Source organism: Peromyscus leucopus, chromosome 23, assembly GCF_004664715.2.
Source record: "Peromyscus leucopus breed LL Stock chromosome 23, UCI_PerLeu_2.1, whole genome shotgun sequence".
In the NCBI taxonomy this organism is placed as follows: domain Eukaryota; kingdom Metazoa; phylum Chordata; class Mammalia; order Rodentia; family Cricetidae; genus Peromyscus; species Peromyscus leucopus.
Window position 1 is genome coordinate 43,228,926 of NC_051082.1, and position 26,085 is coordinate 43,255,010.

Consider the following 26,085-nt stretch of genomic DNA (forward strand, 5'->3'; position numbering starts at 1 on the left):
ATTCTGTTTAGATCAGTACCTCATTTTTTTGGCAATGAAAAAAACAGTTCTAATAAAGCAGTCGCAAAAAACTGAATTTAGCAAAGCAGCATATTATGATATAGAAATGTACTTTATCTTGAGAATGAGTTGATTTTATGTTGAATTACATTAGATCTCTTAAATGCTTGAGATTTTTAGTTCAAAGGAATAAAAAGTCTTAAAGGGGGAGAAATGCACAGGGCAGAAGAGAACTGTTCAAGATCAGCACCTGGGTTGTTACACCCAGGACTTAGACCTCACTTTTTTCCTAAGTAACCTAAGCCTGAATCTTTTATTCCTGATAAGATTATATGACTCCTGGGAACCTCTTAGGGCCAGGGTTTCCTCTTTAAAAACACTATGCAAACTTGAATTTTATTGAAAGCAAGAGATTTCTTTTGCTGTGTTATAAAGAGATCCCTGGTGCTGCTAGCTTCACTTGTTCAGAAAGGGGTGCCACCAACCTCCAGACAGGATAGAAGCGCTCAAACTCCCTGTGAGCCACTGGGAGGAGAGCTCTTGCAGACAAATCATTTGTTCCAAAAATATAGCTGGAGCATTAAATGGCTATGCCTGGAAATATTCATTTACCAACACCTATGCAAACTGTTTCCTAAATGGTAAAATATACCTTATTAAAGATTCGTGTGGTAAAGTTACCGAGGCTAGCCTTTAATTTTGAGGATTCTTTTTTCTTTTCTTTTGTGGGTGTTTTTGTTTGTTTGTTTTTGTTTTTGTTTTTGTTTTTGAGATAGGGTTTCTCTGTGTAGCCCTGGCTGTCTTGGAACTAGCTTTGTAGACCAGGTTGGCCTTGAATTTACAAAGCTCCACCTGCCTCTGCCTGAGTTCTGGGATTAAAGGAGGATTGTTCAACACACTGCAGTACCTAATTTTTAGGGGGTACAAAATGCAAAGCTATACTGTTTGTAAAGGTCACCTACAGAGTAAAAATATCAGAACAAAGGTGACCTAGGCTTTACCATGTGTTGGGTAATGACACACGGGAGAGCTGTAGTACGAGATTTTGTCCTGAATCTAAAATTAATCTTCAGGGGAAAAATAAAAGGAAAAAGAAAAAGGTCTTGAAAAAACAAAACCCAAACAATGATTTTGAAACTTAAGATTTCTTATTAAATAAATATTTCAGATCTCAACATGGACACCTACATTCAAAGTGGTTCCAACAAAAATCCAATAGTTTAGGCTGTAAATAATTTACTAAAGGCACTACTGATAGCAGTAAACAAAGACTTGTTGCTAATAACAGATATATCACTAAACAGCTAGTAAGCAAACAATATGTTTTTCTTTCCTTTATGGCAGCAGTTCTCAATCTGTGGGCTGCCTAAGACCATCTGAAAACAGATTATTTACATTATGATTCAAAACAGTAGCAAAATGACAGTTATGAAGTAGTGACAGAATAATTTATGGTTGTGGGGTCACCACAACATGATGAGATGTATTAAAGGGTTGCAGTATTAGGAAGGTTGAGAAGCACTGTTCTCTAAGGTCATATTCCTTCCAGCCATTTTGGGGGTGGGGACAGAATGATGCTTCCAACAGCTTTCTGAGGTAAGTTTGGACCATACAAAGGAGACTGTGCTGAAAAAAAAGATCTTAGAAGACTCTACAGCTCTTCCTTAGGGGTCAGTTTTGAAAATCCTAGGCTTAAGATATGGCTCAAATTGCTCAAATGATGTGATCATGAACACAGAACCACGTGAGGAGGCTGCTAGGCAGCACCCTTCACAATATGTGTAGAAAACAGACATCATATCCAATAGTAGCAATGTGAACAACAGGACTGTAAACACAGCTCACACAGCTAAAAATTAGAAAAGCAACATTCACTTACAGCTGGAACATAGAAAAAAAGAGCAACTGTTTAGGGCAGAATGCAATCCAGGTCCATAAGTCTAGTTTCTCTTCTTCTGGGACCATGTCAAGCAAAATTAAAATTACATAGCATCTTCAGAGGCAATACAGCATCATTGTACTAAGACATACGCAAATTAAGGCTTAATCAGGGCAAGTAATAATTTTGAAACTACAATGCAACATTTCTACCAAACCACATATAAGAGTCTAAGCAGATCATTAATAGGGCCCATCCCAAACAAGCTAAATATTGTATTCTTACATTCAAAACAACAACCCCTGGGTTTATAAAAGAACCTCATGTCGGGGGAGGGGGACTTGAGACAGTTTTTTTTTTCCTCTGGCTCTGGCTGTCCTGGAACTTGCTCTGTAGACCAGGGCTGTGCCTCTGAGTGCTGAATTCTGGAATTAGAGGTGTGTGCCACCATTGTGCAGCTAAAGTAATTAGTGATGTTACGATCTTTAACTTATTAAAGGCCATGAATGTTGACTATTTGGCTCATGAAATAAAAAGCCCAATTTAAAATTAACTCTTCTAACTAGAACAAGATCCAAATTTCTTTTGCTTGTGGCTTTCATGTTGTTTTTGTTTTCTAATATGTGAACTCTATATCCTATAAATATAACCATTGGGTTAGGGGATTTTAACCTCAAGGTTTTTCAAGTTGGCACAATGTTTTCCAATGATGTTTAAATCTATATCTTCCCAAAGACAAGGAAAAAGACTAATGTTAAATATGCTTCTATAATAAAAGCAAACACTCCTAAAGAGGTGTTCTTTAAAGTCTTTAAAACCTTTCCCTTGGTTACTTACATATAGACAGTTTACCTTTGATCAAACTCCTTGAAACATGGATAAAGGTACTACACAGGTCCACTGTTTAAACAGACAACATGTTGCAAATGACTTACGGTATAATGTGTTCCAACAAAGCTTAAAAAAGAAAGACAGTGAGTTGGCTTTGGACTAAGTTTAATAGTCATCTCCTCTGCTGACAACTTCTTTACAAGTTGGACGAAACAGTATGGTGTGTTCAAACTGTGCCGTGTATGATCCTTTAATGTCACATAATGGCGGGTATGGATCCACTATGCCCAAGTCACACAGATTCGTCAGAGTCATTAAGTATTTACTTTCTCCCAAGTGATCCAGCCATCTGCAGCAGAAGGCAAGGGTGCCAAAGTTTTCACTGATGACATTTAACAGAAGTTTTGTTCTTGGAAGCCTTATTGGCACATGTCCCACATCAAAGTTCTTCATGTAGTGTGAAGATTCCATGTAATCATAAACAACACCCTTTCACAATGGGCACTGTTTTTCCAGTGTGTATTCTGTAAGGCCCAATTGAACTTCCATTTAGATTATGGATGGGTTTTACTTGATAAGTCTTCCCATCTATTTCTATTTCATAGGACTCCATAACTTCTTGAATGGCTTCACCAACATCATAGAGACATCAATCCCAGCACACTTTATTCTAGTATTAGTAGTATCTTTTACAGCTTTTAATAATATATCATATTTGGGATTAAAAGTAACAGTGAAAGCACAATCAATTATTCTACCACTTATGTGTGTCCCAAAGTCTATCTTACAGATGTCATCGTACTGTAAGACTGTCGTGTCACCAGCATTGGGAGTGTAATGTGCAGTACAGTTGTTGAGAAAACACCCAGTGAGAAATGCCAGGCCTGCATTTAACCCATTCTCTTTTTATCAGCTTTCAAGAACAGTCTTCCAACTTCTCACAGATCTCTATCATTGTCATCCCAGGCTTGATCCAGCTCATAACTTGCCAATGTGCTTCAGCAGCTTCTTGGAAGTTATTCCAAATCTCTTCACTAGCCTGGTCTAATGCTTTTTTTCTTCACTTGTAGTTCTTCAAGCAGCTGTTTGCCCATCTTGGGTGTGTGTATATTCACACTCTTGTCCTTTGGGAAATACGCCATTAGGATATAGGTCACATATTGGAACTGAGGGAGGGTCTGTCTGAACTTTTGGTCCTTTCTTCTCCTTCTCCTTCTCCTTCTCCTTCTCCTTCTCCTTCTCCTTCTCCTTCTCCTTCTTCTTCTTCATCTTCTTCTTCTTCCTAGCAGCACCATCACCATCTCCATCTTCATCATCATCCCACTCTTTCTCATCCAAGGTTTGTCTTTCCAACTGTCCCCCTACCTCATCTACAGAGGCTCCTGATTCTTTCTCAGGTTCTTGTTTCACTGCTGACACAGCCCCTTTGCCCTTCTTTTTCTGTCTTTTCTTCTTGGCTGCCTCTTCCACCATGCTGGTTCCCTCTTTCCGGTCATCCAGATCGAGGTCACCATTCAGGTGGCTCCTGAAGGATGCTGCCTCTTCCTCCACGCTCGCTCACCATGTTGCCTGAGAGAGAGCAGGGGAACTAGAGCGAGAGGCAAGGACCCACTCCTTCTCCACCCACCTCCTCCCATTTTTAATTGGATTATTTGGTATGTTGATGTCTACTTTCTTGAATTATTTATATATTTTGGAAATTATCCTTCTGGCTGATATGCAGTTGGTGAAAATCTTTTCCCATTCTGTAAGCTGTAATTTTCTTTTTTTTTTTTTTTGACTGTGTCCTTAGCCTTATAGAAGCTTTTCAGTTTCATGAGATCCCAGTTGTTGACTGCTGTTATACTGTTCTGGAAGTTATCCTCTGTGCCAATGCATTCAATGCTGCTCCCCTTTTCTCTTCTACCAGTATCACTGTATCTAGTTTTGTTTCGGTCTTTGATTTACTTGGACTTGAGTTTTGTGCAGGGTGATAGAGATGGATCAATTTGTATTCTACATTCAAACATCCAGTTAGACCAGCATAATTAGTTGAAGATGCTTTCTTTTTTTCATTGTTTATTTCTGGCTTTTTTTAAATAAAAAATATGCTGTTTGTAGGTATGCAGATTTATTTCTGAGTATTCAATTCCATTCCTTTGATCAACCTGTTTTTTTTATGCCAATACCATATAGTTTTTTTTTTTTTTTTGGTTTTTTGAGACAGGGTTTCTCTGTGTAGCTTTGCGCCTTTCCTGGAACTCACTTGGTAGCCCAGGCTGGCCTCGAACTCACAGAGATCCGCCTGCCTCTGCCTCCCGAGTGCTGAGATTAAAGGCGTGCGCCACCACCGCCTGGCCAATAGTTTTTGTTGTTTTTTTTTAACTTTATCTTTGTAGTACATCTTAATATCCAGGATGGCAATACATCCAGAAGTTCTTTTATTGTACAGGATTGTATTAGCTATCTTGAAATTTTTTGTACTTTCATATAAAATTGAGTATTGTCCTTTAAAGGTCTGTGAAGAATTGTGTTGGAATTTGTGTCTTTTCATAGTATTTTTTATTGACAATTTGGGAATTTTACATCATGCCCCCTAATCACACACTTTCCCAGTCTCCACAGATCAAGGCCCTCACACTTGTGACTTTCTCCTGATGAAAAGAAAGAGGAAGAGGAAGAGGAAATTTAGGATGAAGAGGAGGAGGAGAAGAGGAAGAGGAAAGAGAAAGAAGAATAAGAGGAGGAGGAGAATGAGGAAGAGGAAGAAGAAGAAAAGGAAGAAGAGGAGGAGGAGGAGGAGAAGAAAAGTCTAATTTGTGTTGCCTGTATATCATATCACTGGAAAATGATCAAATCCTGATAGCCAGCTCCCCAAAGAAAACTGGGTACTTCCCCACCTGTACTCTTTCCAGAAGCCATCAGTTGTGCTATACTTCATAATATTTATAACAGCCTTTAAGCTCTTTGGTGGCTTTCTGTCTAGGCTGTTACTTTAGGGTAGGGGTGTAGGGGTTCTCATATAGGCCTTCTATTTCACTGTTTCTCACCTGTGAGTCTACAGTCATCAATACCACAGAAAAAGTAGCCTCCTTGCTCTTTACCATCAGTAGTAGTATGGATCATGGACTTTCTCATTGTCTCAGGCACCAGCACGTCATGGAACTCAGTGTGGTCTCCAGTGGCAGAATAGAACATCAACAAGTCCTTTTGCTGCAGCATGGACCATGGACACTATTAAAACCCCCCGGAGGCAGGATAGACCAAGTATATCAACATGCCCTCAGTTGGCAGCACAGGCCACTCACATTTAAATGGCTTCAGGCAGCAGAAGGCCCACAGACAACTACATAGCTTCAGATGGCAGCAAGTACCACAGACATCTGCAAGGTCATCAGTAGTAAAACTGTCCATAGATAGACAACAGCACAGTACTCAGCTGCCTTAAGACCAAGGACACAGCCATAGTCCTCCATAGCAACACAGACCTCTGACATCAACATAACCTCAGGTGGTAGGACAGGCCATTCAGATCAACATGGTCCCTGGAAACATAGACATCTCCATGGCCTTCAGTGCATGCTAGAATTATGATGGGGATTGTGTTGAATCTGTAGAGTGCTTTAAGTAAGATGGGCATTTTTACTATGTTAATCCTACAGATCAATGAGAATTTCTGATATTTTCTTCAATTTCTTTGTTCAAATACTTGAAGTTATTGTCTTACAAGTCTTTTGCTTGCTTGTTTTTGGTTGCTCCAAGCTATTTTATATTATTTGTGACTATTGGGAAGGGTATCATTTTCCTTATTTCTTTCTCAGCTCATTTGCCATTAGTATATAGGAGGGATGTTCATTCTTTTAATTAATTTTGTATCCAGCCACTTTATTGATAGTGTTTATCAACTGTAGAAATTCCCTGACAGAATTTTTGGGGTCTTTTATGTATAGTATTTTATCATCTACAAATATCAATACTTTGTCTTCTTTCCAAATTTTACCTCTTCAGTCTCCTTCAGTTGTATTAGTGCTCTAGCTAGAACTTCAATTACTATATTAAATAGATGGGGAGAGAGTGGATGGTGTCTTCTTATCCCTGAGTTTAGTGGAATTGTTTTGACTTTTCTCCTTTTAATTTGATATTGGCTATGAGCTTACTGTAAATTGCCTATATTATGTTTAGTTATGTCCCTTGTATCCATAACCTCTCCAAGACTTTTATCATGAATGGGTATTGTACTTTGTCAAAGGCTTTCTCAGAATCTAATGAAATGAACATTTGGTGTTTTGTTTTTTCTTTTCAGTTTGTTTATGTGGTAGATTATATAGATAGAATCTTATATCTTGAACAATCATTTCATCTCTAGAATGAAGCCTATTTGATCATTGTTAATGATATTTTGATATGTTCTTGGATTCAGTTTGCAAGTCTTTTATTCAGTATTTTTGCATCAATGTACATGAGAGAAGTTGTTCTACAATATTCTTTTTATGGAGTCTTCATGTGGTTTTGGTATTAGGGTAAGTGTGGCCTCATAACATAAATTGGGCAGTGTTCCTTCTGTTTCTGTTTTATAGAATAGTTTGAGTATTATTTATATTAGCTCTTCCATTAATGTCTGATGGAATTTGGCTCTAAAGCCATCTATCTGACTATGGGCTCTTTTGTTCAGAACATTTTAAAGACTGCTTCTATTTCCTCAGGGGTTTTGTATCTATTTAAATTGTTTATCTGATCATCTTTCAAATTTGGTAACTGGTATCTATTGGTAAAATGTCCATTTATTTTAGATTTTCCAATTTCGTGGAAAACAGATTTTTAAAGTATGAACTAATGGTGATATGGATTTCCACAGTGTCTATTGTTGTATCTCTCTTTACATTTTTAATTTTCTTAATTTGAATATTCTTTCTGTGTCTTTTTGTTAGTTTGGATAAGGGTTTATTTATCCAGTTGGTTTTCTCAAGGAACCAACTTTCCATTTCATTGATTCTTTGTATTGTTCTCTTTGTTTCTATTTTATTGTTTTCGGTCTTCACTTTGTTTACTTCCTGCTATGTCTTAGTCTTCTGTGTGAGTGCTTCTTTTTGTTCTAGAACTTTCAGATGTTCTGTTATTTCACTACAATGAGAGATTTCTAATTTCTTTATGTTGGCACCACATGTGGTAAACTCTCCCCTTAGCACAGTTTTCATTGTGCCCCATTAGTTTGGGTATGTTATGCATTCATTTTCACTGAATTCTAGAACGTCTTTAATTTTTTTCTGTATTTCTGCCTTGATACAGGAACCATTTAGTGGAGAGTTCTTCAGTTTCCATGAATTTGTACGCTTTCCGTTGTTTCTGTTGTTTTTGAAAACCAACTTTAAACCATGATGGGGTTATTTGAATTTTCTTGTATCTGTTGATACATGCTTTGTGGTCAGTTTTTGGAGAATGTTCTGTGAGGTGGTGAGAAGAAGGTTTATTCTTTTATGTATGGGTAAAATGTTTTGTGGATGTATTGGCACCATTTGGTTCATAACATCAGTTAGCTCCATTATTTCTTTGTTTATATCCTGTCTATTTGTGACAGTGAGGTATTGCAATATCCCAGTATTAATATATGGTAGTTGATGTGTGATTTAAGGTTTAGTAATAGTAATTTTACAAATGTGGGTGCCCTTGTATTTAGGGCATAGATGTTAAGAATTGAAATGACATCTTGGTGGATTTTTTCTTTGATGAGTATGAAATATCCTTACCCATCTCCTCTCACTAATTTTGGTCTGAAGTCTATTTTGTTAGATATTAAGATAGCTGTACCCACTTGCTTGTTAAATCCATTTAATGGTATAACTTTTTCTAACCCTTTACTCTGAGACAATATATATCTTTGTTGTTAAGTTGTATTTCTAATGTGCAACAGAATCATGGATAGTGTTTTTCATCCATTCTGCTAGACTGTGTCTTTTCATTGGGGAATTGAGTCTGTTGATATTGAGAGATATCAGTGATCAATAAGTTGTTAATTCCTCTTATTTTGTTGGTGGTGTTGGTGTTGGTAGAGGTTATGGTGGTGTGTGTATTTCACTTCTTTTAGTTTTGCTGGTATGAGACAATTTATCACTTGTTTTTTAATGAGTATAGTTAATGGCCTTGGGTTGGAGTTTTTACCATTATTCCCCTTTAGGGATGGATTTATAGATAAATATTGCTTGAATTTGATTTTATTATTAAGTATCTTGTTTTCTCCAACCATGGTGATTGAACGTTTTGCTGGGTATACTACTTTGGACTGATATCTGTAGCCTCTTATAGTCTGCAGGACATCTGTTCTGGCCATTCTGCATTAAGAGTTTACACTAAGAAATCAGGTGTAATTTTCATGGTCCGCCATTACATGTTACTTGTCCTTTTCTCCTTGTAGCTTTTAATATTCTTTCTTTGTTCTGTACATTTAATGTTTTTAGTTAATATGTGGCAAGGGGGCTTTGTTTTCTGGTCCAAGTTATTTGGTGTTCTGTAAGCTTCTTGTACCTTTATAAGTATGTCCTTCTTTAGTTATGAAAGTATTCTATTATTTTAAAGAAAATATATTCTGGGCCTTTGGGCTTGAAATATTCTCCTTCTTCTTTCTTATTATTCTTAGGTTTGGACTTTTCAGAGTATCCCAGATTTCCTGGATGTTTGTTCCAGGAATTTTTTAGATTTAATATTTTCTTTAACTACTTGGTTTCTTCTATTGAATCTTTAATGACTGAAAGTCACTCTTCAATCTCTTGTATTATGTTGTTGATGCATCTGTAGTTCCTGTCCAGTTACCTAGGTTTTCCATTTCCAGAATTCCCTCAATTTTGGTTTTCTTTATCGCTTCTAGTTCCAGGTCTTGAAATGGTTTATTTGTCCTCTTCAACTGTTGTTTTGCTTTTCTCTTGCAATTTTTTAATGTATTTATTCATTTCCTCTTTAAGGACCTCTATCATTTTCATCAGTTGATTTTCAGGTGCTTCAGATGTATTAAAATTTCAAGCCTTACTGTAGTAAGATATCTTGGTTCTGATAGGGAAATTGCTTTATTGCTTTTAATTTTTTTCTTCCACACTTTAGGTATCTGGGTTTGGAATGATTATATTTCATAGTGCCAATTTCTGAGTTTGTCTTTGTTGGATGGATGTTTTGTTCTTAGTTGCTATTTTTTTCTTGTTCTTCTGGTCTTTGTGGCCTAAAGTTCTGAAAAGAGATATAACCTCTGGTATAAAAGAGAGTCTCAGCCTGAGTTATGAGTGGTAAATATTGATTAGAAAAGGAAGGAACTTTATTGATAGCGTCAGGTAGGGGGTGATTACTTAGAGAATGGGAGAGGTATTCAAGTAGGCCACCTATCTGTAGTTCTAGAAGCTGTGTATATCTGTTCTTTCAGCTGGTATGGCCTGCACCTGTTCTTCTGACTGGTTTAGCCTGCACCTGAGTAGTGGATATCTGCCTGAGTTGGTGGCAGAGGCACAGAAAGAAGATGGGCATGAAGCAAGAAAGAGTAGTAGCTGATTGTGTCTTTATAAACAGAATGGAGGGTATAAGAAAGTTGTAAGGCAGATGGGCTTCTTGCTCGTTATTCTGATTGAACCAGTGCTATGGGATGTTCTATATGTTGTGAATGTGTTACTCTGATTGGTTGATAAATAAAAAGCTGATTGGCCAGTAGCCAGGCAGGAAGTATAGGTGGGGTAAATAGACAAGGAGAATTCTGGAAACAGGAAGGGTGAGTAAGCAGACACCAGCCCATCTTCCAGGGAGCAGCATGTAATAGCACACAGGTAAAGCCACGGAACATGTGGCAACACATAGATTAACAGAAATGGACTGAGTTTAAATGTAAGAGCTAGTCAGTGGTAGGCCTGAGCTAATGGTCAAACAGTTTCAATTAATATAAACATCTGAGTGATTATTTTATAAGTGGCTGTAAGGTCTGTGGGGCAGGGCAGGAGTGGAGAAAACATAAGCTACAAATGGCACCCAAAGGCTCCAGTGTCCACCTGAAACCTGAGAATACTTAATAAGCAATTCTAAATGGAGCCAAATACAGGTTCCTGCTTTAAGTCTCAGGCAGGCAGCAAGACACAGCAACATGCTGGCTTGAGCTACTCTATGTTGGGTTTGGGGTGTGTCAACTTGAACTATGCCATGTCACACACATGAAACATTACACAGAGGTGTCTTCAAGCTTTGCACTATGCTGTGTGGCAGATATAGCTTTTCCTAGTTAAAAAAAGAAAGGTTTCTGGGCTATATGCTGCTTTAATGGAGGCATAGACCCATTGCTACCGAGAGTTAATGGTACACATGGCCTGGAGCTGGAGGTGAATTACCTCCACAATGTTGGGATGTTCTGTGGAGTCAGCAGCCAAGGCTTCTGCTTCAGTACTAGTCAATGCAGTTTAAAGCAATGGTTACACAATAAGGCAATTCAGATGGAACAAGACTTTCAATGGTTTACAATATATGTGAAAATGTACATAGGCTTGGAAGAGAGATGAAAATGAATATAGACAGGTATATAAAGAAATAGTTTTTAAAAATAAAGTCTTTAAAGAGACAGTAAAGTTAGTATAAAAACAAACCACATAAAGATGGATATTACACAGAGAATCTGGATTGTATTGTCTTTGGGAATTTTAACTGCAGAACAACATTTGACATCAAAATTTAGATATAAGGATATTTTGCTTAGGAAAAGAGGTTCTGCTTTTGTTTCCACAGAAAGCCCGAGGCTATGAATTTGTTCCAGATTAAGGTACATCAGGTTTGACCAGCCAAGACCCCCTGAAAGATCTCCGATGACACCATGGCCCAGATAATCTAACATCCAAAATGGTATCAAAACAATTGGTTCACACAATACAGCCTCATGGACTACCCCATAAGCCTAAAATTTTCTTTGTGTCCCCACAAAATACATTGCCCCCCTTGAGCAGGAAGTAGTAAGAGATGCTACGCACAAATTCCCAAATATACCAAGCTGGCTTTAGAGGTGGAATTGGCTCACTCCCCGTCTAAACCCAGACATATTGCTTAAAAAATGGTTAAGAGATTCTTGTGTCCCAAATCAGAAGAGCCCTCCAGTGTGGGACAGAGAAAACCCAATAATTTTATTTTAAACAGGTTGATTATAAATGTGATCTCTTTCTAAAAAGAAAAGGGGATATGATATAGATACATAGGAGGATATAGAGATGATAAGATAAAAGGATAGATTAATGAACCTACTTTTAAAGAACAACAACTTGTTTAAAATGTTTTACATTGGTATAGATTTTAGTTTATGTTTAAAATGTTTTACATTGGTATAAATTTTAGTTTATTGATACAAACTTAAAGTTAATTTTGTTATACTGTATATATATTTCTATTCTTGTTTGAGGTATTATGTTTATGTAACTCATTTAAAATTGTAATGGATAATTAAAAATAGATTAATAGTCATCTATGAAATCATATTTGTAGCCATGTTAGTTAAGTCTTCTAGGTATACATAGATATATTTCAGTTAGCTAGGTAGTCTTCAAACACTTCAAAGACCTACAGAATATGGCATTTAAAATGTTTTAAAAATTTAGACGTTCTGGACAGTGAGACATATCTGCTCCTGGCAGCACTGGATTTACTTCAGAGAGGAGGATGGGCATCAAAGCACTCCATATGGAGTTTATCTTCACCTTGGCAAAGATAGTCATTTGGGCAAGAAACTGTTCTTGCCTGGACTGCTTGATCGACTAGACATGCAAGACCCATGGAAGGATGACCGCTAAACTTTGCTTGACAAGATAGTCCTTCAGATTCCTGCTTCTCAGAGAAAACTGCCAGACATTCTACAGCACACTGAAAAAATTAACAGACAGACTTTAACCCTGTGAGCTGAAGACAGATGCCCCAACTTTACAAAGGAACATTAGGTGACTGTCCAGGCTGTCAGCTATCTCTGTCTACCCTGCAAGACTCCCGAAAGTTGCTTCTCTCATTTCTCAGGTAACATTATATCCTTCTGAGGTCTTTGTTGTGGATGAAGACTAAATTGCTGTAATTTTCTCAGTTATGATAAAAAATAAATATAAAATCTTAAACTCACAAATATAAGATAGATAGGATATCTTCTTTAATATTGTAACTGTAATTCTTGCTCGATAATCGTTTTGTTATATGTAATTTTACTATGTTAAAGTTAAAACCTTCCTTTTTTAAAAAAAAAAAGAAGAAAAGGGGAAGTGCTGTGGATATCACTCTACATAAATAAAACACTGATTGGCCAATGACCAGGCAGGAAGTATAGGCAGGACAAGGAAAGAGGAGAATTGGGGGAACAGGAAGAAGGAGAGGGAGACACTGCCAGCCACGGCCAGGACAAGCAGCATGTAAAGATGCTGGTAAGCCATGAGCCACGTGGCAAGGTATAGATTTATAGAAATGGGTTAATTTAAGATATAAGAACAGTTAGCAAGAAGCCTGCCACGGCCATAAAGTTTATAAGTAATATAAGCGTCTGAGTGATTATTATATACATGGGTTGTGGGACTGCCGGAATTGGTGGAACCTGAAAAGAAGCCCTCCAGCAACAATTTTCCTTCCATAAAAGTTGAGACAATGAAAAATAATTGAAGATTGTGTCATAAAGTATGGTAGATAAAACTCATATTCATCTAGGTTTCTTCAGGAATAAATTAAAATCCAGGTATTTAAAATGCACTCTTTAAAAACATAGCAGAACTTGAGATAAAATCAACCTTCAGATATGATTCCATTTCTTGATATAATCTTCAGGACAATAGGCTTTTCTGGAGTATGAATCATTTTCTTACCTAATTTTAAGGGAACCTAAAATAGTTGAATAAAGAGACTGGTAGGTTAAATGAATAATTGATTTCACAGAAGGCTGGTAGAACCAATATATTAAGAACAATAGTAGCTTTTTCATTTGTTGCCACATAGCTGTGACCCTAGCATTCAGAAGTAAGAGGGAGAAGGAATACAAGATTACAGCATGCTTAGCTACATAGCATGTTTTGTGCCATCTTGAACAATATGAAATGCTTTCCAGAAATAAATAAATCTGTATTTATATGTGAATAAAATGAGCTTTAACACTATGGTATTTTTTTAAATTATTATTATTTATTTTATAATACCAATCAGTTCTACATAACAGCCACAGATTCCCTCGTTCTCTCCCCTCCAGCCCCCCTCCCATTCCCCCAGCACACCTCCCATTCCCACCTCCTCCAGAGCAAGGTCTCCCCCGAGGACTGGGATCGACCTGATAAACTCAGTCCAGGCAGGTCCAGTCCCTTCCTTCCAGACTGCGCCAAGCGTCCCTGCACAAGTCCAAGGTTGCAAACAGCTAACTCATGCAACAAGCCCAGGACCCAGCACCACCGCCCAGATGCCTCCCAAACAGATCAAGCCAATCAATTGTCTGACCCATTCAGAGGGCCCGATCCAGCAAGGGGGCCCCCAGCCCTTGGTTCATAGTTCATGTGTTTCCATTCATTTGGCTATCTGTCCCGGTGCTTTATCCAACCCCGGTTTCAACAATTCTCGCTCATATAAACCCTCCTCCTTCTCACTAATTAGACTCCCAGCACTCCACCCGGGGCCTACCTGTGGATGTCTGCATCCAGATTCCAAAGACCTTGGATGGGGTTTATGGCACAGCTATTAGGGTGTTTGGCCATCCCATCACCAGAACAGGTCAGTCCTGGCTGTCTCTCAACCGTTGCCAGCAGTCTTTTGTGGGGGTATCCTTGTGGATTTCTGTGGGCCTCTTTAGCTCTTTGTTTCTTCCTTTTCTCATGTGGTCTTCATTTACCATGGTCTCCTATTCCTTTTTCTCCCTCTCTTTTCTTGATCCAGCTAGGATCTCCCGCTCTCTTTCCCTCGACCCTCACCCTTCATTGCTCCCACTCATGTCCAGGCTGTTCATGTAGATCTCAGCAATTTCTCCATGTCTTTCTTGCGGTCCCATTTTCCAGGTAGTCTCACTAGTGATGTGAGTAGCAGTCCAGTCATCCTTGTTCCATATCTAGCATCTTCCTATGAGTGAGTAGATACCATATTTGTCTTTCTGAGTCTGGGTTACCTCACTCGGGATGATTTTTTCTAGATCCATCCATTTTCCTAAGAAAGCGCCATATTGATTTCCAAAGTGGTTGTACAAGCTTGCATTCCCACCAGCAGTGGAGGAGTGTTCCCCTAGTTCCACATCCTCTCCAGCATAAAGTGTCTTCATTGTTTTTGATCTTAGCCATTCTGACAGGCATAAGGTGGTATCTCAGAGTTGTTTTGATTTGCATTTCCCTGATGATTAGGGATGAAGAGCAATTCCTTAAATGTCTTTCAGCCATTTGAGTTTCCTCTGTTGAGAATTCTGTTTAGTTCTAAAGCCCATTTCTCGATTGGACTGTTGGTCGTTTTGATGTCTACTTTCTTGAGTTCCTTATATATTCTGGATATCAGTCCTCTGTCACATGTGGGGTTGGTGAAGAACTTTTCCCATTCTGTAGGCTGTCGCTTTGCCTTGTTGACCATATCCTTTGCTCTATAAAAGCTTCTCAGTTTCAAGAGGTCCCATTGATTGATTGTTTGTCTCAGTGTCTGTGCTACTGGTATTATATTTAGGAAGTGATCTCCTATGCCAATGCGTTCAAGACTACTTCCTACTTTCTCTTCTAGCAGGTTCAGAGTAGCTGGATTTATGTTGAGGTCCTTGATCCACTGGGACTTCAGTTTTGTGCAAGGTGACAAATATGGATCTATTTGCAGCCTTCTACACATTGATATCCAGTTATGCCAGCACCATTTGTTGAAGATGCTTTCTTTTTTCCATTGTGCACTTTTGGCTTCTTTGTCAAAAATTATATGTTCATAGGTGTGTGGGTTAATGTCAGGGTCTTCAATTCAATTCCATTGGTCCACATGTCGGTTTTTTTTGCCAATACCAAGTTGTTTTTATTACTGTAGCTGTATAATAGAGCTTGAAGTCAGGGATTGTGATGCCTCCAGAGGTTGTTTTATTGTACAGGATTCTTTTGGCTATCCTGGGTTTTTTGTTTTTCCATATGAAGGTGAGTATTATTCTTTCCAGGTCTGTGAAGAATTGAGTTGGTATTTTGATAGGGATTGCATTGAATCTGTAGATTGCTTTTGGTAAGATTGCCACTTTTACTATGTTGGTCCTGCCTATCCATGAGCATGGGAGATCTTTCTATTTTCTTCAATCTTCTTCAATTTCTTTGTTCAGGGACTTAAATTCTTGTCATATAGGTCCTTCACTTGCTTGGTTAGTGATATCCCATGGTATTTTATGTCATTTGTGGCTATTGTAATTGCCTTCTCAGCTTCTTTGTCCATTGTATATAAGACAGATACTGATTTTTTTGAGTTGATCTTGTATCCTGCTATGTTGCTGAAGGTGTTTATAAGCTTTATCAATTCCTGGGTGGAATCTTTGGGGTCACTCAAGTATATTATCATGTCATCTGCAAATAGGGAAAGCTTGAATTCTTCCTTTCCAATTTGTATCCCCTTAATCTCCTTATGTTGTATTATTGTTCTGGCTAGAACTTCAATTACTATATTCAATAAGTATGGGGAGAATGGACAGCCTTGCCTCATTCCTGATTTTAGTGGAATTGCTTTGAGTTTCTCTCCATTTAATTTGATGTTGGCTGTTGGCTTGCTGCAAATTGTCTTTATTATGTTTAGGTATGTTCCCTGTATTCCTGATTGCTCCAAGACTTTTATCATGAAGGGGTGTTGGATTTTGTCAAATGCCTTTTCTGCATTGAGTGAGATGATCATGTGGTTTTTTCTTTGAGTTTTTCTATATGGTGTATTACATTGATGGACTTTTGTATGTTGAACCACCCTTGCATCCCTGGGATGAAGCCTACTTGATCATGGTGGATAATTGTTCTGATGTGTTCTTGGAGTCTGTTTGCCAGTATTTTATTGAGTATTTTTGCATCAGTGTTCATGAGGGAGATCGGTCTGTAATTCTCTTTCTTTGTTGCATCCTTGTTTGGTTTAGGAATCAGGGTAATTGTAGCCTCATAGAAGGAGTTTGGTAATGCTACTTCTGTTTCTATTGTGTGGAACAATTTAGACAGTATTGGTATTAACTCTTCTTTGAAGATCTGGTAGAATTTTGCACTGAAACCATCTGGTCCTGGGCTTTTTTTGGTTGGGAGAATTTTAATGACTGTTTCTATTTCCTCAGGGGTTATTGGACTATTTAAATAGTTTACCTGGTCTTGATTTAACTTAGGTATGTGGTACCTATCCAGAAAAATGTCCATTTCTTTTAGGTTTTCCAGTTTTGTGGAGTAGAGTTTTTTGAAATATAACCAAATAATTCTCTGGATTTCCTCAATGTCTGTTGTTATGTCCCCCTTTTCATTTCTGATTTTGTTGACTTGGATTCTCTCTCTGTCTTTTGGTTAGTTTGGATAAGGGCTTGTCTATCTTGTTCATTTTCTCAAAGAACCACCTCTTTGTTTCATTAATTTTTTGTATTATTCTCTTAGTTTCTAATTTATTAATTTCACCTCTCATTTTGATAATTTCCTGGCGTCTATTCTTCCTGGGAGACTTTGCTTCTTCTTGTTCTAGAGCTTTCAGGTATGCTGTTAAGTCATTAGTGTGGGATTTCTCCAACTTCTTTATGTGGGCATTTAGTGCTATGAATTTCCCTCTTAGCACTGCTTTCATAGTGTCCCATAAGTTTGGGTATGTGGTGTCTTCATTTTCATTGATCTCTAGGAAGTCTTTAATTTCTTTCTTTATTTCTTCCTTAACACATTGGTGATTCAGTTGAGCATTATTCAGTTTCCATGAGATTGTAGGTTTTCTGTAGCTTGTGTTGTTGTTGAAATCTAACTTTAAACCATGGATATAACACAGGAGGTTATTCCAATTGTTTTGTATCTGTTGAGATTTGTTTTGTGGCCAAGTATGTGGTCGATTTTAGAGAAAGTTCCATGGGGTGCTGAGAAGAAGGTATATTCTTTCTTGTTAGGATGGAATGTTCTGTAGATATCTATTAGGTTAATTGGGTCATGACATCAGTTAAGTTCTTTATTTCTCTGTTAAGTTTGGATTTGGGAGATCTGTCCAGTGGTGAAAGTGGGGTGTTGAGATCTCCCACTATTAATGTGTGGGGTTTTATATGTGGTTTAAGCTTTAGTAATGTTTCTTTTACATATGTGGGTGCCCTTGTGTTTGGGGCATAAATGGTCAGAATTAAAACTTCATCTTGGTGGATCTTTCCTGTGATGAGTATGTAATGTCCTTCTTGATCTCTTTTGATTAATTTTAGTTTGAAGTCTATTTTGCTGGATATCAGGATGGCTACCCCTGCTTGTTTCTTAAGACCATTTGATTGGAAAGTCTTTTCCCAGCCTTTTATTCTTAGGTAGTGTCTGTCTTTGAATTTGAGATGTGTTTCTTGTATGCAGCAGAAATATGGGTCCTGCTTTCCTATCCATTCTGTAAGTCTATGTCTTTTTATAGGTGAATTAAGTCCATTGATATTAAGGGATATTAATGACCAGTGATTGTTCATCCCTGTTATTTTTGGTGGTAGTGTGTGTGCACTTCTCTTCTTTGGGGTTTACTGTTGTGGCTTTATCTATTGCCTGTGTTTTCGAGTGTGTATCTGACTTCCTTCGGTTGGAATTTTCCTTCTAGTGCTTTCATAAGGCTGGGTTTGTGGATTGGTATTGTTTAAATCTGGCTTTGTCTTCGGATGTCTTGTTCCTTCTGTCTATGATGATTGAAAATTTTGCTGGGTATATTAGTCTGGGCTGACATCCATGGTCTCTTAGTGTCTGCATTACATCTGTCCAGGTCCTTCTGGCTTTCAAAGTCTCCATTGAGAAATTGGGTGATATTCTGATGAGTTTACCTTTATAGGTCACTTGGCCTTTTTTCTTTGCTGCTCTTAATATTCTTTCTTTATTCTGTACATTTAGTTGTTTAATTATTATGTGTCGAGGGGACTTTTTTGGGGGGGTCTAGTCTGTTTGGTGTTTTATAGGCTTCTTGTATCTTCATAGGCATTTCCCTCTTTAAGTTGGGAAAATTTTCTTCTATAATTTTGTTGAATATATTTTCTGTGGCTTTGAGTTGGTATTCTTCACCTTCTTCTATCCCTATTATTCGTAGGTTTGGTCTTTTCATGGTGTCCCACATTTCTTGGACATTTTGGTTCATGACTTTATTGGCTTTAGTGTTTCCTTTGACTGATGAAACTATTTCTTCTACTGTATCTTCAATGCCAGAAATCCTCTCTTCCATCTCTTGCATTCTGTTGGTTATACTTGCATCTGAAGTTCCCGATCTTTTACTCAGGTTTTCTATTTCCAACATTTCCTCTGTTTGTGTCTTCTTTATTTTTTCAATTTCCCTTTTCAGGTCTTGGACTATTTCCTTTACTTGTTTATTTGCTTTTTCATGATTTTCTTTCAGTACTTTATTGTTTTCTTCCAGTACTTTATTGTTTTCTTCTAGTACTTTATAGTTTTCTTTCTGTACTTTATTGTTTTCTTCCAGTACTTTATAGTTTTCTTTCTGTACTTTATTGTTTTCTTCCAGGACTTTCTTGTTTTCTTTCAGGACTTTATTGTTTTCTTGCAGGACTTTATTGCTTTCTTCTAATTTGTTTGCCCTTTCCTTTAGTTGTTTACAGCGTTCTTCCAATTTTCTTGTCTTTAGCTCTACACAAGCCTCTACTTTCTTCATGATGTTACTCATAAGGCTACTTTCTTTTGCTTCTTCCAATTTTTGATGTTTAGGTCTAGATGTTGGAGGCAGGCTAGGTTCTGGTGATGCTGTATTGCTCTTCATTTTGTTGTATGTACTTCTGCCTTGACATCTGCCCATCTCCTTGTGATTCCTTCTTGGTCTTATCAGTGTACTTGTTTCAGAAAGAGCTGACAGATTCAGGACATCTCTCTCTCTTGTCCAGATGGGAGTACTCTTGTCCAAATGGGAACTCTGGGGCAGGATGGAAGCTCTTATCTGGACCAGAAGTCTCTGGTCCAGATGGGAAGTCGGGAGCAGGATAGGAGCTGGGGTCAGGTCTCTAAGTCTCCAGAGGTGGCTGGGGTCTAGGGCAGATGGGCATGGGGGTAGGGTGCGGAGATTGCAGGGGCTGCTGGGGGGCTTGGAAAAGGGGATCCCTCCTGGTGGGGCTAAAAGGGGACCTGCCTGGTGGCCAGAACCTGGGTCCAAGTTGGGCAGGTCTTCCCAGATTGGCTGGTGCCCAGGGATGGGGTCCGGGTTGGGCCCGGATACTCACCTCTGGTCCAGAAGGGACGTCGGGGGCAGGATGGGAGCTGGGGGCCAGTCTCTAAGTCTCAGGAAGTGGCTGGGGTCTTGGGCAGATGGGGGTGGGGGCAGGTCGGGGAGATTTCAGGGGCTGCCGGGGGGCTTGGAAAAGGGTATCCCTCCCGGTGGGGCTAGAAGGTGACCTGCCTGGTGGCCAGAACCTGGCGCCAAGTTGGGCAGGTCTTCCCAGAGTGGCTGGTGTCCAGGGATGTGGTCCGGGTTCAACACTATGGTATTTTGAAAGAAAATGGTCCCCCCAAATGGTGGCACTATTAGGAGGTGTGGCCTTTTGGAATAGGTGTGGTCTTACAGGAAGTATGTCACTTTAGAGTTAGGCCTTGTGTTCTCATATGCTCAATACTCACCCAGTGTCTCAGACCACTTCCTGTTGCTTTTGAATCAAGATAAAGAATTCTTCAGCACCATGTCTGCCTGCAGGCCACTGTGCTCCCTGTCAAGATGATGGTGGACTAATCTACAGAAAAGGTAAGTTGTCACCTAAATAAAAATGTTTTCCTTTATAGGAGTTGCCATGGTCATGGTCTCTCTTCATAACAAAGAAACCCCAACTAAGACAAACACAAAATGTCTTGAATTGCTTCTATGGAATATGAAAACATAGAATGTTCAAACTATTCATACTTCAACAAATATATTGAGCACTGAATCTGTAAAAGGTCTGAGAAAAATTGTGATGGTTGTCTTCCTTATTGTTCTAAAGTTTAACTGAAAATTAAATGTTTGAACTTTGTAAAGCACATTTGTGGACAGATACCAAGCACATTTTTTTTTTTTGGTTTTTTCGAGACAGGGTTTCTCTGTGTAGCTTTGCGCCTTTCCTGGAACTCACTTGGTAGCCCAGGCTGGCCTCGAACTCACAGAGATCCGCCTGGCTTTGCCTCCCGAGTGCTGGGATTAAAGGCGTGTGCCACCACGCCCGGCTTACCAAGCACATTTTAAAAGGTTATATTAATTTAATTTTCATTTAGTAAAACTGAAAATAAAACCACAAGTAGGTTTGATACATTGTAAATACTATTAATATTCTCTGATTTGGAACAATGCATTTACTTGCCAATCTTATACATGTGGGTTCATGATAGGTAGAGTGACTTTGGATACCACTATGGCATTAATCCTATCTATCTCTGCTCAAATTCCAAGATGGTGCTAAAGGGACACATTTTGACTAATATTTTTAAATGATATCCTTGTCAGTTTATTGACAAGAGTGCCTTTCAACAGCGTGATAATCCAGTATCAACAGAAGAATGAGCCAACAGGTAGTCTTGTATTTTGAGAAAGGCTGTCTTGTAGGTAGCTTGAGTGTGTCAAAGTTTGCCAGATGCCTGAAGATTGCCTATCATCAAAACAAAGTCACTGAACTGTGTTTATGTATGGAGTAGGAAGTCCTGTATTCATGTATGGAGTAGGAAGTCATCAAACAGAAAAATGACGATATAATATTCTTCTTCCTTGAAGAAAACATACTCATATTGGAGTAATATTTAGTACAAAAGTCATGAAATTAAACTTTTTGGGCATTGCATCATTTAAGTTAATGACAATTTATTCTTAAGTTCTTCAGATGAGACCTTTTAACATGTTTCTAAAAGTAACACCTTATATTAAAATTACACTCAAAAGGAGGCTAAAGATTTTTAAGACTACACATGGTCATGGACTTCAAAGGAAATAGTAATTTCCAGAAAGAACAGATCAAGTGCACATATATACTTACAAAGATGTGAAAGTATGCACAAGACTTATGACATGTACAAACTCAAGCTAAATTGTGTGTGTATGTGTGGATAGAATCATAGTCCCACCCATGGCTGAGGAGCTTTGATGTTTGACATTTGCTGTGAAAAGTAGTCTGTTTTCTTTATTAAGGCTGTTACATCTATTAAATCAACCAGATTCCAGTCCACGTTACACACATAAGATCAGTCATCTAACAGAAACTGGACTTGATTGACTTAAAAATTAGAGAGAAAAATGGAGAGAGATCACATTGAGTGTGAGGTGAGGTGGGGATGGAATTGGGATAAATTGTGGTGAGGGGGTGAATGTGATCAAAATGTATGGTATTAATTCACCAAGAATTAATAACAATGTATAAAAGTATACATAAAGAAAGGCATCTATTAAACTTTTGTCTGTTTTTTAATGTTTAGAATAGTTTAAAATGTTTAATGTATTTATTAAAGGATTTAATATAAAAAGGACCTCCAAGGCAACATTTTAATTTTTGAAAAGAATAAAATTAGGTGATTATGGTGATATTTTATTTGTACTAAAATGTGTTTTGTATGTTAATAAATAAAGTTGCCTGGGGGGTCAGAGCTAATAGCAAGCCTTAGCAGAAGCTGGGCAGTGGTGTTGCATGCCTTTAATCCCAGCTCTTGGAAGGCAGAGCTAAGCAGATCTCTGTGTGTTCAAGGATACAGCCAACATGGAGACACACGCCTTTAATCTCAATACCAACCATAGAAGACCTGGAGGTCTGTACAGATGGGCAGTAACAAGGAGGTCATGTGGTTGGGTTTCCAACCAATGAGAAGGCAGAACAGAAAGTCAATAAAAAGCACAAACACACAGGAAGTGGGTCTCTTTCAGAGAGGTAGGACAACAGCGACAGTGAAGGGTACGGTTTTTAGCTCTTAGCTATTGCTCTGACCTCTTGGCTTTCATCTCTGTATTGGCTCTGTGTTTCTTTTTTAATAAGGTGGTTGGTTACATCTACATTTTTTGGTGCCCACACTGCAAGAATCCATTAAAAACTGCTTGGCTTGGCTTGGCTGCAGGTCCTCTTTCCCGCCTGGGTGGCCCAGCTCCCTAGCTCGGGCCCAGGTCGGCTTAGGTCTCAGGCTGGACTGACCCCAAATGGTTACCCACAGCTGGAGCTACTTGCTTAAAGCTGGTGCTACAAACAACTCAGGCCTGCCATACCAAACAGGGCTCCTGCCTGTAAAGCCAATGCACATGGTCGGAGCTTAAGGAAGCCAGAGCCCATGCTTAACACAACTCAAGCGGGAACACATGGCTGGATTTAAGATTTTAGCCAGAACTTGTGGCTACGCTTTTTTGATCTCTCTCTCTCCCTTACCCTCTCTCTGGATTCACATCTCAGACACTGAGAGAATTTTGAAATTCTCTCAGATTTTTACTGTTCTACTCAGTATTGATAAGTCAATTAAGATATCAGATATTTTAAAGGAAACTATTTAAAAGAGAATTTTTTTTCCACATTAAAAGAATGAATTATAGAGAAATTCAGATTTAGACAGAAGAAATTAACAGTGAAGTTGTTTCAAGCTTGGATCATAAGGTTACAGAAAGAAAGTCTGTTTTCACACAATCACCCTTAATTTATCCGGTAGCCATACAGCAGCTACCTGATCAAGAGAATGTACAAAATACTTGTATTCCAGTTGAAATGTTAGACTTATGAAGATTTAAGGAGACAATAGTATCTTAAGGCATGCATTCCCCATATGTAAAGCAAATGTTAAACTCCTGGTCAACATATAATAGGATTCTACCACAGTACTAGTGGGAGCTGGCACATGCTGTTGTGGAACCCAGACAACAGCTCCAGTGGCAAATGTGGTTCAATAATGAGGCTAAAATATAGAAAAACAATGGAGGGATAAAGTCTTCCAGGATTAACTTATTGGAGAAGGCCAATATGCTTCAGTACAAACACAATGTTTATATGATGTCCAAACCCTAATTCTATGTTGAATGGCAGCATTGAATGCATGGGACAGAGTTGAGCAACAAGGAAAAAAACTGAGTCAATTACAAAGGTTGTACAGGGCCCAAAAGAATCTTTCACAGATTTCTTACAGAGATTGACTTCAGCAATACAGAGAATGGTCCTGAGATAGTCAGATAATAGTCAAATCTTTGGCCTTTGAGAATACAAATGCAAGCATTCAAAAGAATAACCAAACCATTAAAGGCAAGATCTGCACCCTTGGAATATTGGATTAAAGACATGCTTAATGTTGAGGCTCATGATCATGATAATATGTGGGTAGGAGAAGCAATTTCAAAAGGTTTGAGGAAGGTTAGATGTTTTGGATGTGGAAAGCAAGGACATTTGAAGAGGGACTGTAAACAGGTCATTCCTAGAAACAATCTTTCTTCAAGGAACAATGGCAACAGAATGCCCCTTCCTTCTGGAGTATGCAGAAGGTGTGGTAAGGGAAAACACTGGACCAACAAATGTAGATCAACAAGGGACAGGCAAGGTAATCCTTTACCTCGGTCTTCAGGAAACTGCCAGAGGGGCCTCAGGCAGGCCCCCACAGCAAATCCAGTTCAAACCTTTCCTAAAGTTGTAGAGCAAAACCCTATCAGAGTAATTAAATAACCAAATGCCTATTGGAATAAATCATGCTGGTCTGGATGATGAAACAGAATAGAAAATTCAGGAAAAAACATAAAGAAAATTTTTTCAAACTTCTATTAATGAACAAAGACCAAAATTAACAATAAAAATAGGTGGTGTTTTATTGTCTGGTCTGGTAGACACAGGTGTGGACATTATCATAATTGCACCAGAATTTTGGCATTCAACTTGGCCTCTTCAGGAGGTAAATGTTCAACTGTTAGGAATTGGGACATTATCTCAAGTGAAACAGAGTGCATAATGGCTCAAATGTATAGGTCCAGAAGAACAGAGAAAAAAATTAAAACCATATGTGACTAACATAGCTATGAACCTGTGGGGTCAAGACCTGTTGCAAGAATGGAATACTCAGATTAACATCCCTCCAACCTCAGAAACAAATCATAAACTAGCACATTGTTCTGAAAGAAATATTAGAAGATATTATTCTAATGAGTGGTCACCAGCCATCCATATTACACAAGAACAGGGGACAACAACTTATGATCTTCCAAAGACACCAACAGCTCTACCTTTAAAATGGTTAACTGACAATCCTGTATGGATTCAGCAATGGCCTTTAACAACAGAGAAACTCCAGGCTTTAGAAAAGCTGGTAGAAGAACAATTAAATGCTCAGCATATTGAAGAATCAATCAGCCCTTGGAATTCTCCTATATTTGTTATTAAAAAGAAATCTGGTAAATGGAGAATAGTAACAGACCTTAGAGCAATTAACAAAGTAATTCAGTCAATGGGCTCTCTATAATCTAGAATTCCTTTGCCTACACTGTTACCAAAAGGATGGCCTCTCACAGTTACTGATTTAAGACTGCTTCTTTTCAATAACCTTACAAGAAAAAGACAGAGAAAGATTTGCTTTCACAGTGCCTACTTATAATAATTCTCAACTGGTTAAAAGATTTCAATGGAGGGCCCTCCTACAGGGAATGTTGAATAGCCCAACTCTGTGCCAATATTTTGTACATCAGCCATTGGATGTGGTATATAAAAAATTTCCTAAATCTATAATTTTTCATTAAATGGATGATATTTTACTAGCTGACTCAAATGCAAATACTTTACAGAGAATGTTTGAAGAAGTAAAGAAAATTTTGCCCTGCTGGGAATTACAAATTGCTCCTGAAAAAAATACAAAGAGGAGATTCTATTAATCATTTAGGATATAAAATAGAGATACCAAATATTAGACCCCAAAAGGTGCAAATTAGTAGAGACAGACTACAGACTCTTAATGACTTTCAAAGATTATTTGGAGACATTTCTCATCTATGAACTGTTGTTGTGGTAAAAAATGATGAACTGAATAATTTGTTCAAAACCTTAGAAGGTGACAAGGACTTAAATAGTCCAAGAGAATTACCACCTGAACCTGAGAAATAAATGGCCCTGGTAGAAAAGAAAGTACATGAAAGGCACGTGGATCGTATTGATCAAAAGCTGTATTGCATTTTGGTTATTTTACCTTCTAGGCATTCTCCTACAGGAATATTAATGCAGAGGGAAGGTATTATATTGGAATGGATAACTTTACCAAATAAACCAAATAAAAAAATAAAAACTTGCATGGAAAAATTTTTTGATTTGATTTGGAAAGGAAATTTAAGACTTCGTCCAT

The 26,085-nt window shown here is 38.1% G+C and overlaps 1 pseudogene; it reads right to left on the minus strand.

The window, feature by feature from the left end:
* Window positions 1–2,858: 2,858 nt before the first annotated feature.
* On the minus strand, window positions 2,859–5,911 carry LOC114684385 (annotated as a pseudogene).
* Window positions 5,912–26,085: the final 20,174 nt, after the last annotated feature.